This window comes from Aulonocara sp. 'chitande type north' Nkhata Bay, linkage group LG3, assembly GCF_057382095.1.
Source record: "Aulonocara sp. 'chitande type north' Nkhata Bay isolate Kocher_YH1m ecotype deep benthic linkage group LG3, A_spYH_male_GT1.1, whole genome shotgun sequence".
Taxonomy (NCBI): Eukaryota; Metazoa; Chordata; class Actinopteri; order Cichliformes; family Cichlidae; genus Aulonocara; species Aulonocara sp. 'chitande type north' Nkhata Bay.
Window position 1 is genome coordinate 19,882,965 of NC_141346.1, and position 13,981 is coordinate 19,896,945.

At 39.3% G+C, this 13,981-nt stretch overlaps 2 pseudogenes; both read right to left on the reverse strand.

Annotated features, from left to right (window-relative positions):
• Positions 1-1,585: 1,585 nt before the first annotated feature.
• LOC147334408 (tripartite motif-containing protein 16-like) lies at positions 1,586-3,242 on the reverse strand (annotated as a pseudogene).
• A 1,645-nt stretch (positions 3,243-4,887) lies between these two features.
• Positions 4,888-6,566, reverse strand: LOC147334409 (tripartite motif-containing protein 16-like; annotated as a pseudogene).
• Between the last annotated feature and the right edge of the window lie 7,415 nt (positions 6,567-13,981).

Sequence of the window (13,981 nt, forward strand, 5' to 3'; positions counted from 1 at the left end):
AAATATATTTTCTAGTGCTTATTTGCTGTGTATTTTGTTTTATGCATTTAATAACAGGCCAGTATATTAGATGCCACCTTTTAGTTATAAACTGTGTCATAGGTCATTAGATTGCTTAGCAAGTCTGAAACTGTGCAGAACAGGAAGCTTTGTGCAGAGTTGCAGAGGACATCGTCTATTTTTATGCTGGAAAATCTAGAGAAATTCAGGAGAATGGTGGCTCCAGGAGATTTTCGGGAGGGGCACTGAAATTTGGGACTCTCCCGGAAAAATCGGGAGGGTTGGCATGTATGCATATTTGGTGGTGTTTGTAATGTGACAGAAGAGACAGAAGCTGGGGGATGTTTGGTCATTTGTTCTTACACAGGCTGTTGGGCAATTATATAATATGTTCAACCAAGTTTCCAAACCAAATTTGTGTAAAGTTGCAAATAAAAATAAAAACTCTATAAAATGCCTTTTTCTGCATCTAGAGACAATATTGTGGTTTCAACGCTTTTACTACATGAATAGTCGCATCCTTGTTTCGACACACCTGAATCAAATGAATGGCTTGTAAGCAGGAAATTGCCACACTTGATAGCCTGCTGACGAGGTAATTCAACCATTTGATTCAGCTGTGTTGGAGTAGGGCTGAGTCTAAAAGCTGCAGGACAGTAGCTCTCGGGGACTGAACTTTTTTTTAAATTATTTGAACATATGTGTATTGTTTGTGTATTTATACACAAACAATACACATATGCTTTCATGCTTTCAATTGTGTAATTTAAGTGATCTAGGTAGCTCTGTTGTGGAAATTCATTTTTAACGCTAGCAACGTAGCTGTTTAGTTTCAGTTTCAACAATTTACTGGACAAAGTTACATGCAAGACAGAGACATTCCTGCCTCTGTCAAACAAAAGTGGAAAATATATTTGTTTTACATTTAATCATAATAAAGAAATAAACTGTTGGTAGATCAACGTTTTACAACGAATCATCCATCAGTAAAAATGTTACTCAATTCCAATACAACAAATTCAACTATCATATAAAAAAAATCCAACCCTGCAGTTGGACGCAAACTTTCTAATCTGACATCACAAAGTTATTCTGAAGCTGTAAATCTAATTAAAAACTCCCCAAAACTACTATGAGAAAACCCTTAAAAGGTTCAATGAAAAAAGAAAAATTCTTTACATATAAAATCAACAATCTTCACATTTCAGAAACTGGAACCAGCTTTAAATGTTACTAAAATAATGATAAAACAATCAATTCTCTAATCATTGACTAACTGATGAATCAACTGATGCAGCTTCAATATATTGTTGCATTTGACAACCCACTACAGCAACTACAGAATAAAACCACTAACCAGATTGATTAAAGATTTCAAACATGCTGAATATGAAGAGTAGTATAATTTAACTCACATTATCAGCCATAAGAACAAATTAAGATTTATAATGATGTAAGGTATATAAATGTAAGTACAATTTGAATCAATGGGCCACTGAACTTCTCAGCTTCTAAAATGTAAAGCCTCATTTAGAAACTACACAAATATAGTGATCAGGGATCAACATGAACATATCTTCTCTGTCTATTTGACTTTAATCAACTCTGCACTGTCTCCAACTTCAGAAAGATAAAGTCCAGCATGGAGCGGCTGAGTGAATGTGGTCTGGACTCTGTGCAGGAGAGTCATGGTTTCAGAGACGCTGTAGAAAGACAGAATACCTGCTCTGTGATCCAGGTACACTCCTACTCTGAGGACCTGAGAGGAGAGTTCGGACATCGTTGTGCCAAAATTGAAAAATGTTTTTGTAACAATTTAATACCCAAGATTTCTCATTCCATCCAAAACCACATTTATTGAGGCCCCCTGCTCTGCTGATATTCTTGTATGTGACTGCTATAAAAACCATTTCCCCTCTCCACTCCACCTCCCAGTAACAACGTCCAGTCAGGCTCTCTGTACTCAGGATCTGATGGCATGAAGTGAATCTGTCTGGATGATCAGAATAAGACTGTTGTTGTTTCATTAATGTTACTTTTCTGTTCCCGTCAGATAATAACAGATGTGTGCTTGCTGTGTTTGGATCCAGTGTGATTTCATGTGAATATTTTAAGAATCCAGCTCTGGTCTTTGGCTCTGGTGGTGACAGTAAAACATCCACTTCAGTGACTGTCAGTGAGATGTTCGTCCATTCCTCTCTCAGAGTGTCCTGTAGTTTATCTCTGGTCTCTGACACAGCTGCTGTCACATCCTCAAAGTACCTCAGAGGACGAATATTGATGCTGGATGAGTGTGTAGACTCACTGAGTGCTGACAGTGAGGGGTAGTTGTGTAGAAACTGGTTGTGATCCTCTGTGTGTGAGAGCTGCTCCAGCTCGCCGTCTGTCCTCTTCAGCTCAGCAATCTCCTGCTCCAGCTTCTCCTGAAGCTCTTTGACTCGTCTCACTTCAGTTTCCTACTGGGATCTGACCTGCTGCTTCACATCAGAGCTTCTTTTCTGGATGAGACGGATCAGCTCAGTGAACATCTTCTCACTGTCCTCCACTGCTTTATCAGCAGAGCCAATGATGGCCTCCACCTCCTGTTGAAGCAGCTTCACATCTTTCTCTCGCTCCTGGATTCTCTGCTGGATGTTTAGTCGTCTCACCTCGAGCTCCTTCTGCTTCTCAGTCCTTTCTGCTGCAGCTGGGACTGTTTCATGGCCTTTATGTGCATCCATTGTGCAGAGATAACAGATACTCTGCTGATCAGTACGACAGAAAATCTTCATCACCTCATCATCACAAGAGCAGATGTTCTCCTGGAGCTTCTTGGAGGGGGCCACCAGCTTGTGTTTTTTAAAGGCAGGAGACTCAAAATGAAGCAGAATATGTTTCTCACAGTAGGAGATCAGACACACCAGACAGGACTTGATGGCTTTCAGCTTCCTCCCAGTGCAGACATCACAGGCCACATCTTCAGGTCCAGCATAGCATTGCTCACCTGCAGCAGCTTGGAGTCCAGTATGCTTCAGCTGCTCCACTAAAGTTGCAAACATGACGTTTTTCTCCAGGACAGGCCTCGGTTTGAAAGTCGTCCTGCACTGAGGGCAGCTGTGGATTCCCTTCCTGTCCTCTTCATCCCAGAAACTTTTAATACAGTTCATGCAGTAGCTGTGTCCACAGGCTGTAGTCACTGGATCCTTCAGTAGATCCCAATCTTGTTTTGCATTTATAATAGCTGCTGTACAAGAAATAACCATGTTCTTTACATAAAAATAATTATTTTTTCATCTTTTTCCATCTGATGTGACGAACACTTTGTCCCCTTTACTGCCTATTAGGAAAATATATTTTCTAGTGCTTATTTGCTGTGTATTGTGTTTTATGCATTTAATAACAGGCCAGTATATTAGATGCCACCTTTTAGTTATAAACTGTGTCATAGGTCATTAGATTGCTTAGCAAGTCTGAAACTGTGCAGAACAGGAAGCTTTGTGCAGAGTTGCAGAGGACATCGTCTATTTTTATGCTGGAAAATCTAGAGAAATTCGGGAGAATGGTGGCTCCAGGAGATTTTCGGGAGGGGCACTGAAATTTGGGACTCTCCCGGAAAAATCGGGAGGGTTGGCATGTATGCATATTTGGTGGTGTTTGTAATGTGACAGAAGAGACAGAAGCTGGGGGATGTTTGGTCATTTGTTCTTACACAGGCTGTTGGGCAATTATATAATATGTTCAACCAAGTTTCCAAACCAAATTTGTGTAAAGTTGCAAATAAAAATAAAAACTCTATAAAATGCCTTTTTCTGCATCTAGAGACAATATTGTGGTTTCAATGCTTTTACTACATGAATAGTCGCATCCTTGTTTCGACACACCTGAATCAAATGAATGGCTTGTAAGCAGGAAATTGCCACACTTGATAGCCTGCTGACGAGGTAATTCAACCATTTGATTCAGCTGTGTTGGAGTAGGGCTGAGTCTAAAAGCTGCAGGACAGTAGCTCTCGGGGACTGAACTTTTTTTTTAATTATTTGAACATATGTGTATTGTTTGTGTATTTATACACAAACAATACACATATGCTTTCATGCTTTCAATTGTGTAATTTAAGTGATCTAGGTAGCTCTGTTGTGGAAATTCAGTTTAACGCTAGCAACGTAGCTGTTTAGTTTCAGTTTCAACAATTTACTGGACAAAGTTACATGCAAGACAGAGACATTCCTGCCTCTGTCAAACAAAAGTGGAAAATATATTTGTTTTACATTTAATCATAATAAAGAAATAAACTGTTGGTAGATCAACGTTTTACAACGAATCATCCATCAGTAAAAATGTTACTCAATTCCAATACAACAAATTCAACTATCATATAAAAAAAATCCAACCCTGCAGTTGGACGCAAACTTTCTAATCTGACATCACAAAGTTATTCTGAAGCTGTAAATCTAATTAAAAACTCCCCAAAACTACTATGAGAAAACCCTTAAAAGGTTCAATGAAAAAAGAAAAATTCTTTACATATAAAATCAACAATCTTCACATTTCAGAAACTGGAACCAGCTTTAAATGTTACTAAAATAATGATAAAACAATCAATTCTCTAATCATTGACTAACTGATGAATCAACTGATGCAGCTTCAATATATTGTTGCATTTGACAACCCACTACAGCAACTACAGAATAAAACCACTAACCAGATTGATTAAAGATTTCAAACATGCTGAATATGAAGAGTAGTATCATTTAACTCACATTATCAGCCATAAGAACAAATTAAGATTTATAATGATGTAAGGTATATAAATGTAAGTACAATTTGAATCAATGGGCCACTGAACTTCTCAGCTTCTAAAATGTAAAGCCTCATTTAGAAACTACACAAATATAGTGATCAGGGATCAACATGAACATATCTTCTCTGTCTATTTGACTTTAATCAGCTCTGCACTGTCTCCAACTTCAGAAAGATAAAGTCCAGCATGGAGCGGCTGAGTGAATGTGGTCTGGACTCTGTGCAGGAGAGTCATGGTTTCAGAGACGCTGTAGAAAGACAGAATACCTGCTCTGTGATCCAGGTACACTCCTACTCTGAGGACCTGAGAGGAGAGTTCGGACATCGTTGTGCCAAAATTGAAAAATGTTTTTGTAACAATTTAATACCCAAGATTTCTCATTCCATCCAAAACCACATTTATTGAGGCCCCCTGCTCTGCTGATATTCTTGTATGTGACTGCTATAAAAACCATTTCCCCTCTCCACTCCACCTCCCAGTAACAACGTCCAGTCAGGCTCTCTGTACTCAGGATCTGATGGCATGAAGTGAATCTGTCTGGATGATCAGAATAAGACTGTTGTTGTTTCATTAATGTTACTTTTCTGTTCCCGTCAGATAATAACAGATGTGTGCTTGCTGTGTTTGGATCCAGTGTGATTTCATGTGAATATTTTAAGAATCCAGCTCTGGTCTTTGGCTCTGGTGGTGACAGTAAAACATCCACTTCAGTGACTGTCAGTGAGATGTTCGTCCATTCCTCTCTCAGAGTGTCCTGTAGTTTATCTCTGGTCTCTGACACAGCTGCTGTCACATCCTCAAAGTAGCTCAGAGGACGAATATTGATGCTGGATGAGTGTGTAGACTCACTGAGTGCTGACAGTGAGGGGTAGTTGTGTAGAAACTGGTTGTGATCCTCTGTGTGTGAGAGCTGCTCCAGCTCGCCGTCTGTCCTCTTCAGCTCAGCAATCTCCTGCTCCAGCTTCTCCTGAAGCTCTTTGACTCGTCTCACTTCAGTTTCCTACTGGGATCTGACCTGCTGCTTCACATCAGAGCTTCTTTTCTGGATGAGACGGATCAGCTCAGTGAACATCTTCTCACTGTCCTCCACTGCTTTATCAGCAGAGCCAATGATGGCCTCCACCTCCTGTTGAAGCAGCTTCACATCTTTCTCTCGCTCCTGGATTCTCTGCTGGATGTTTAGTCGTCTCACCTCGAGCTCCTTCTGCTTCTCAGTCCTTTCTGCTGCAGCTGGGACTGTTTCATGGCCTTTATGTGCATCCATTGTGCAGAGATAACAGATACTCTGCTGATCAGTACGACAGAAAATCTTCATCACCTCATCATCACAAGAGCAGATGTTCTCCTGGAGCTTCTTGGAGGGGGCCACCAGCTTGTGTTTTTTAAAGGCAGGAGACTCAAAATGAAGCAGAATATGTTTCTCACAGTAGGAGATCAGACACACCAGACAGGACTTGATGGCTTTCAGCTTCCTCCCAGTGCAGACATCACAGGCCACATCTTCAGGTCCAGCATAGCATTGCTCACCTGCAGCAGCTTGGAGTCCAGTATGCTTCAGCTGCTCCACTAAAGTTGCAAACATGACGTTTTTCTCCAGGACAGGCCTCGGTTTGAAAGTCGTCCTGCACTGAGGGCAGCTGTGGATTCCCTTCCTGTCCTCTTCATCCCAGAAACTTTTAATACAGTTCATGCAGTAGCTGTGTCCACAGGCTGTAGTCACTGGATCCTTCAGTAGATCCCAATCTTGTTTTGCATTTATAATAGCTGCTGTACAAGAAATAACCATGTTCTTTACATAAAAATAATTATTTTTTCATCTTTTTCCATCTGATGTGACGAACACTTTGTCCCCTTTACTGCCTATTAGGAAAATATATTTTCTAGTGCTTATTTGCTGTGTATTGTGTTTTATGCATTTAATAACAGGCCAGTATATTAGATGCCACCTTTTAGTTATAAACTGTGTCATAGGTCATTAGATTGCTTAGCAAGTCTGAAACTGTGCAGAACAGGAAGCTTTGTGCAGAGTTGCAGAGGACATCGTCTATTTTTATGCTGGAAAATCTAGAGAAATTCGGGAGAATGGTGGCTCCAGGAGATTTTCGGGAGGGGCACTGAAATTTGGGACTCTCCCGGAAAAATCGGGAGGGTTGGCATGTATGCATATTTGGTGGTGTTTGTAATGTGACAGAAGAGACAGAAGCTGGGGGATGTTTGGTCATTTGTTCTTACACAGGCTGTTGGGCAATTATATAATATGTTCAACCAAGTTTCCAAACCAAATTTGTGTAAAGTTGCAAATAAAAATAAAAACTCTATAAAATGCCTTTTTCTGCATCTAGAGACAATATTGTGGTTTCAACGCTTTTACTACATGAATAGTCGCATCCTTGTTTCGACACACCTGAATCAAATGAATGGCTTGTAAGCAGGAAATTGCCACACTTGATAGCCTGCTGACGAGGTAATTCAACCATTTGATTCAGCTGTGTTGGAGTAGGGCTGAGTCTAAAAGCTGCAGGACAGTAGCTCTCGGGGACTGAACTTTTTTTTTAATTATTTGAACATATGTGTATTGTTTGTGTATTTATACACAAACAATACACATATGCTTTCATGCTTTCAATTGTGTAATTTAAGTGATCTAGGTAGCTCTGTTGTGGAAATTCAGTTTAACGCTAGCAACGTAGCTGTTTAGTACAGGTGTTGGAAATGCGTCTGTGTATATACACCTTAGCTTAGGGCTGCCCTTTGCCATTTTAATACTCCATTGTAAAAGAAAAATGCTTTTTGTTTCAGAGAAAACATTTTCACGTTCATGTGGCAAAGATATTGAGTTTTTGGTGTTTGTCGAGAACAGTAAGTATTTCACAAATAAGACATTAAAAAAAAGGTTGTCTCAACCAGTTTTCAAAGCTGCCATTTGGATGTTTACAGTTTATTTACAGTTGAAAGCAATCCTTATTTACTATATTATTTTTTATGTTATATAAATTGCATAGGCGTTATTTTGCAATCATTTAAACCAGTAAGGTATATATCTGTGAAGATTCCTAGTCGTCTAGGTTAGAGTTATAGTTGTATACCTTAATTGTCTTGAATTTACTGAGGCCCAAAGAAGCAGCATATTAATTTAGTTTAATAATGAGACAATACATTGGCTTTAAAATGCCATTGTTATTTAAAACTGTACATTTCTTGTCTGAAGATCTAGTTTACCATTTCCCATCTTATTTCTTTTTTGTTTATCAGGACCAATTCAAGAAAACATTTCCATCGAAGACCTCATTCAGAAATATTTCAGAGACGGTTACTCCTATAATGAAACTTTGGACATTTTGGCCTCAAAACATAAACAGAAGATCAGTCTGACCACACTGAAATGTAGATTAAAAAGTTTATCACTGTCCCGAAAAAAAAACATTACTCACCTCGGTGCAATATTAGAAGAGCTGAAGGGACCTGGTCAACATTATGGATACCGTTTAGTATGGCAGACACTGCGTCAGAAACACCATCTTTCTGTGAAAAGGCATGATGTCATGGTAATGATGGCAGAGCTCGACCCATTTGGAGTCCAAAACGCTCAAGGAAAAAGTTTGTATGAAGAGTTTACGATTCACCTGGACATATGACAAATTAAAGCCATATGGTTTGGCTATCAGTGGTTGTATTGATAGCTATTCACGGAAGGTATTGTGGTGGTTTGCAAAGCAACTAACAGCAACCCAGAAGTCACTCAACACTACGTTCAGTGTGCTTGGAGTTATACCAGTGTGACTTCGCACAGACTACAGCACTGAAAATGGGACAATGGCAGCAATGCATTGTGCCTTACGATCATCTCATCAGGATTTTTTTGCAGGAGCTGCCAGTCATATGTATGGATCTTCAACAACAAACCAAAGAAATGAAAGCTGGTGTTCGTACTTCAGAAAACAGCAGTAGGTTTTAAATTGTTGCCAGGAACCACTATATTAACCAGATAAAAGTGTGGCTGTAATATATAATCAGTGATTCAGAAGCCTTGCTGTGTATCACACCGCCTTTCCTTTTATAGCTTCAATGTGTAGCCATTATGTTACATAGAAGCATTAGATAGAAAATATAAACTGAAATAGTCAATAAAGAAAGTAAGATGAATAGAAATCTCATGGAAAAAAGAAACACTTGGAGAAAGTGCATGTTAGATGGTCATTTGTGGTATAAGAAAATATAACCTAACTAAAGTATCCAAAATGCACGCACTTTACATCAACTCAAGAAACAATTTCATAAACGTAAGAAATAGTAAGGCTTTGAAGCCTGGTGCTTTGTGAACTGACACTATGTTTTTATGTCTCTTTTATAACCCAGTTCTGGATGGACCTTTTGAGTGACATTAGGGAAATGCACCTCTTTAATGGTAGTCATGAACACACGTGCTTGCTGCGCTTCATTTTCATGGCTTTGCTTCAAAGGGATCTGAATGAATGCAAAAGGAAGTGGAACACGAACCTGATTCCCCCAGTTAGGTTGTCCATCTGGTAAACCGGATGTGATGTATTACCTGCCTCATGTTTGTATCACTCTTGTCAATTAAAAATGTGAAAAATCAAAATTCTGTAATTTAAGTAGTTATCACAAAAATGACAGTTTATACCACCTTTTAATCTATGCACTTGATCTTGGTCTGCTCATACTGTATGGTCAAAGCAGACACCACAGTGTTTGCACCACCAAAAATTTGGACTAAATAGCTCTACTTTTTTCACATGTTGATTCCAGTGCTACAATTTATAAAAAGCTGTTTGATATTATCTCCTTAAATGCATGACAAAAATGGGCCAATGTTTTCAGCAACTCAATTGTTCAAGATGGCACCACGAGAGGCAGCTAGTTACAGGAACTCTGACCACTTTCTATTCTATTAAATTCTATTCAATGGTTTTAAGAAAACCACTTTACTTTAACCACTTTACCTGGTCACTTTAAGCATAGCTTTTGTTCCCCTACAGAGACAAGGATGTTGTAGCATTTTCCTAGTATTTTCATAGTAAAATTTTTTCTTGTACTTTTAGGTTTGATGGACGCGACTGTGGCCTTGCAGTTGAACATCAAGAGCTGAGTCAGTTCAGGATGAGTTCAACTCCAGATTTCTGTGGACACCCTCAAGTACAGGAATATTTTGAAGGACTAAAGAGTGGCTTCAGTTCATCACAGACATTGGAATCAGAGCCAAGGTGCTTTAGAGCTCTTCCATCAAACGCTGAAGTCCTTGTTACATGCCTATTGCACAGAAATGAGGAGTGACTGGGAGAAAGGTTTACCGTGGCTTCTGTTGGCGGCACAAGAAGTGTGCCAGGAGAGTACTTGGTTTAGCCCAAAAGACTTGGTCTTTGGCCACAAAGTTCGGGGACCCTTGAAAGTGCTGTGTGATAAGTGGTTATCAGGTGAACCACCAGTGAACTTGATAGATTACCTTTTCGGCACAGGCTGTATGTGGCAGGTCAGTTGGCACAACGGAACCTTGAAAAGGCTCAGCTCCGGATGAAATATTTTCGTGACCGGCAGTCTGAAAAGCAGCAGTTTAGTGAAGGTGACCAGGTTTTGGCTTTGCTGCCAATTGCAGGGTCACCATTCCAGGCAAGATTTGCTGGACCTTATACTGTGGTGCAGAAACTGTCAGAACAGAATTACCTGATTGCGACCCCAGATCGCAGGAAAAGAAATCAACTTTGCCATGTTAATTTGTTAAAACCATATCATGTTTGTCCTTTATCTGTTAGTTTATCAGGCTCTCTCATTTCTCCTTCCACATCAAGTCCAGCGTTGACTACTTGTGCAGTGACGTTGACTGCTTGTGGGGGGGAGGATGTGGCAGCACCTGATGATCCTTTATTGCTTGGTCATCTGAAGAATTCAGAAACTCTTCAGAACTTGGATGTGCTGTTGGGCCATTTGCCTGATGACAAACGTGCAGAACTGTCTGCATTAATTAAAAGGTATCCAACTTTGTTTAGAGACACACCTTCTAAAACAACTTTGATAGAGCACGATATTGATGTGGGTGATGCCAAACCAATCTGGCAGAGGTTCTACAGAGTCTCTGAGGAAAATAAATGAGCAGGAAGTTCAGTACATGTTGGAAAACAACATTGCAGTGCCGTCGTCATCAAGCTGGGCTTCCCCATGTTTGTTGGTTGAAAAAGCTGATAAATCACCACGTTGTTGCACAGACTTTCGTAAAGTAAATGCAGTGACCAAACCCGATTCTTATCCTTTGCCTCATATTGACGACATCCGGCTCTTTCGGTTCGGCTCACTAAAAAGAGCCGGCTCTTTCGGCTCCGAACCGGCTCTTCAGGTTGTTTTGTTGCTTTAATTAATTTATTATTAACAATACTATAAAATTGTGCACAAAAGGAATTACTAACGTAAAAAAATTTGGTTTTATTTATATATGTTTATATATAAATATAAAACACATTTCTAGCATGAACTGAACTTCCAAAGCAGAGCTACTAGATCACTTAAATTACACAATTGAAAGCATGTGTGTATTGTTTGTGTATTTATACACAGGCACTCATATATATTCAAATTTTAAAAAAAGTTCATTTACCTGTTACTACAACACACCAAATCCGGTCGTTGGTACTTGCTGGCTTGTGTAGCCACAAGATAACAAAAGCTCCACACTGCGCCCAGCATCCTGGAGCACTTCTGTTGTCTTTTGTACGTGTTTTGAGTTTTTATGTGCTTCTGAGTTTTTATGTGCTTCTGAGTTTTTACGTGTTTTGGAGTTTGTACGTGCTTCAGGGTTTGTATGTGCTTCAGAGTTTGTACGTGTCTTGGAGTTTTTACGTGCTTTGTCTGTAGGGGCCACCGTAAATATACTTTTATTTATTCACTCCACAAAAAATGTAATAAATAAATCACATAATACAAAAATCAACTATTCACATTTCAACTTTTAACTATTTAAATTTTCCGCTTTTTCCTTTTACAAATTTAAAGTGAAACAACACAAAACACTGCAAACCACAACACAAATAAATATAAATTATAATATGAAAACAAAAAGAAGATGCATATTCTCTGTCATATGGACCTGCATGAATAAACTTTCTGAATCCTTTATCATCTGCAACCGAAAATAGTTGTGGATGATTACTATACCTTTCTAATGTGACGTTGTTGTCCCTGGCTCTTTCTCTCTCTCTCCCTCTGGCTCTGTTCCTGTGCTACTGAGTGTAACTACCGCCCCTCCCCCCTCTGCCCAGCATAAAGCACAAGACTCGCGTGCAGAGTGAAGCGGAAAAAAAGTGCGAGAGAGAGGTTGAGAGAAAGAAAAGAGAAAAAAACAAAACAAAAAAAAACCACGTGACGGCTCGCGATAAGGAGCCGGCTCGCGTCGTTCACTTCAAAGAGTCGGATCTAAGAGCCATTTCGTTCGCGAACGACCCATCACTAATTCGCACTCTGTTTGAACGACTAGTTTGGGGAAATCTGACTATCAACTTGGCGAAATGTGAATTTGCAAAAGCAACTGTGACCTATCTTGGTAAGGTTGTGGGCCAAGGTTATGTGAGGCCGGTTGATGCAAAGGTGTTGGCCATCAAGGAGTTCCCTGTTCCAGTAACCAAAAAAGAACTCGTGAGATTTTTGGTCTGGTCGGTTATTATCGCTGTTTTTGTCAAAACTTCTCAACAGTGGTTGCTCCTCTGACTGATTTGTTCAAGGCCAAAGTAAAGTTTATTTGGTCTGCAGCATGCCAGCAAGCTTTTCAGGATGTAAAGGTTTTACTGTGCTCTGAACCAGTGCTCTTAGCACCTCGTCTGGATCAGCCCTTCAAGCTGTATGTGGACGCAAGCCACATTGGTGTAGGTGCTGTTCTAGTCCAAGTGTGACAGCCAGTGGGCTGGCCTTGTTTTGTTTTTTCTGTTACCTGTTTCTTGCAGGTAGGTGGAGCTGACCCAATTATAGATGCAGCACACCTGAAAAGGCAGTCCCAGTATATAAAGACATCATGACTAAACCATGGCGGGCTGTCTCTCTCCGCCTGGCATCCATCATGTTTATTTGAGGCTTCAGTTATGGCTTTTATATCATTTCAATTGTGTTTAAGTTTCTTCCCCTTATTTTCATTAAATATATCTTACAGCCTTCAAAAGCCTGTGTGTGGTCTCGCACTTGCTTGTCATTTCCTTTGAGCCAGGTTGTGACAGGGTTGAGACTAAAAACACTTGCTGTGTTGTAATGCCAAGTTTCCCATACATCCCAGAACTGTGGAGTCCACTTTGTTGTTATCAGAAGGCAACACCTGCACTTTGGTTAAGGCTGTTTTTTGCTTCAAGTAGAACACATTTATAGTCAAAAAAAAATACCCTTTGTGTTTTTCCAAATAAGAATATCAGTTGTGACTGTGAGATCAAAAAGATTATTTCTGCTAACAGATATTGTGAAGACTCTCTTAACCTCCACCTTAAATGCTAGACACGTGGTTGTATTATTAGCTTTATTAATACAGGTTTATATAAAAAAGGAGTAAAAACATTGTAACCAGGTCAGATTTATTGCTAACCTTAACAAAGAGGTGAAATACACTTTGCACTGACATACAAACTGTGTAAAATGTACAATAGCTATGAATATATCTACTATAAATGCTGAATAGTAGTAAAGGGAATTCTTTCTCAAGCTAAGGATAGTAAAAGTAATAATTTAAAATCCCTGACATTTACTTTAGCATAGTAACTAAAACAAAGGCCTTGACCCAACAGACATTAGCCAATTTCTTTAAACCAACCCTTTTTTTATAAGAATAAAGACACCGTTGAAATGACAACTATATTACAGTGTGAGGATCACACTGTAATATAGTTACAAGTGTAATATATAATAAATGTGCTTTGGAGTCTAGGGGCCACTGTATATATTTATATATAAACATATATAAATAAAACCACATTTCTTTTACATTAGTAATTATTTTTGTGCATAATTTTATATTGTTGTTAATAATAATTAAAGCAACAAAGCAACCTGAAGAGCCGGTTGGGAACCGAAAGAGCCGGGGAGTTTCGGCTCTTTTTAGAGAACCGGCTCTTTCGGCTCGGATCACTAAAAAGAGCCAAAAATCCCATCACTATTGTTCAGATGGGTGTACATTTGCATGGGATTCATGAAAACTAGGTCATTTTTAGAAACTCCCACCAT